This window comes from Lycorma delicatula, chromosome 6, assembly GCF_047948215.1.
Source record: "Lycorma delicatula isolate Av1 chromosome 6, ASM4794821v1, whole genome shotgun sequence".
Taxonomy (NCBI): Eukaryota; Metazoa; Arthropoda; class Insecta; order Hemiptera; family Fulgoridae; genus Lycorma; species Lycorma delicatula.
In genome coordinates this window covers 119,502,328-119,504,190 of record NC_134460.1, presented here as the reverse complement: position 1 = coordinate 119,504,190, position 1,863 = coordinate 119,502,328, and the positions used below count along the sequence as shown (strand labels likewise).

General features: G+C 30.7%; 1 pseudogene; it reads left to right on the top strand.

Moving 5' to 3' along the window:
- Positions 1-367: 367 nt before the first annotated feature.
- LOC142326926 (malate dehydrogenase, mitochondrial pseudogene) lies at positions 368-1,402 on the top strand (annotated as a pseudogene).
- Positions 1,403-1,863: the final 461 nt, after the last annotated feature.

Sequence of the window (1,863 nt, the reverse complement as noted above, 5' to 3'; positions counted from 1 at the left end):
ATAGTATGATCAGAAACAGTCGATTTGAAGTACATATATAACAAAATTAATCGATTAATGAGTCACGTTATTCAAAAATTAATTAATAAAAATACAAAATATTAAAACTGCTGAAAGTATCCGTTATCTTTTAATTTTTTTCCAGTAATATTAAATTTATAAGCATATGAAGATAATGGCATTAAAATTCATTAGTGATTAAATCAAGGTAGCAAGTGTAGTATTATAAACAATGAGGAGGATTGTTATTGGCGTAAAAGTGAAGTTTAAATAGTGAATAATTTTACTATCAAAAGGTTTAAATTTAATAATAAAATCCGAATTAAAGGAATTATAACCCACAAGAAGTGATTTTCTTCGATATAAAATGTTTAATTTCACAAAATGTTTGAGTGCGCACAAATTAGTTTTTAGAAGTAATAAGTGTCGTAGAAATTTATCGTCTTCGAAGCCGTTACACATTAAAATTGCGCTATGTGGCGCGAGCGGAGGAGTAGGACAGCCGCTTGCATTACTGCTAAAAATGTCGCCGCTTGTTTCAGAATTGGTGACTTATGATATAGCCAATGTGAATGGGGTAGCAGCAGATTTAAGTCACATTAATACAAAAGTACAAATAACCTCTTATGATGATCCTAACTGCCTCGAAGATGCAGTTAGTAATAAAGACATTATTGTGGTTGCAGCTGGTAAGCCGAGGCAGCCAGGTATGTCAAAAGCTGATATATTTGATACTAATGCACAAATCATAAAAGAAATTTCTGTTGCTGTTAGCAGAATGGCACCCAAAGCTCTTTTTGCCATTATTACTAATCCGTTGAATAGCATAGTACCGATTGCTGCAGAAGTTTTTAAGAAAGCTAATGTTTTTGATTCAAGAAAAATATTTGGAATAACTACTTTGGATGTTGTACGAGCTAGTACATTTTCCGCTAAGATCCTGTGTTTAGATCCAACAAAAGTAAACGTACCCGTTATCGGTGGTCATACAGGAATAGCTGTGGTGCCGTTACTATCACAGGCCAAACCTACGATCGAATTACCTAAAGATAAGTTAAAAGCTTTAAGTGAACGAATACAAAATGCCGGAAGCGAAATAATAACGGTCAAGGCCGGTAAAGGTTCTGCCACATTAAGTGCAGCTTATGCGGCTGCTAGATTCATTTTTGCCCTTTGTCGCGGAATAAGAGGGGAAAATGATATTGTGGAATGCGCATATGTCGCATCAGATCTAACGGATGCTGCATATTTTGCAACTCCTCTTCTTTTAGGACCAGAAGGAATAAAAAAAAATCTTGGTTTTGGCAAACTAGATAATTTTGAATGCAATTTACTTAATGCTGCATTGCCAGAAATAATAAAAGACATAAAAAAGGGTGTAGATTTTATTAAAGAATGTTGAGTAATTTTTCTTTTGTGTTTATATAAAAACTGTGACAAAATTTGTAAATAATTTAATTAAATTAATACAATTTGAGTTTACATTTTACTTATAATACACTCAATTAAATGGAATTATAATACTATACGTGTGTTGCCACCTAAAAAGATTTATTTCATTTTTAAAAATGCTTGAAACAGATCTTCAAAAATTTGAGTTTAACATAAAATTTTATTATGTATCCCACATCTTGGGATTTCACAAGTAAAATATTTCACGTTTTATCTATATTAAGAAAAGATATTATATATATTAATGAACTAGTTCCTGTATATTACAGATTTTAAATAACACAAGGTGCAATTTTCATTATACTAAATAACTCCATATAGTTTGAAATTTAGCAAATGATTTTAGTACGAGGCCTTAAGGTAGTAAAATTTATATGATGAATATATTGAAAATACATTTTTTTTTTTAAA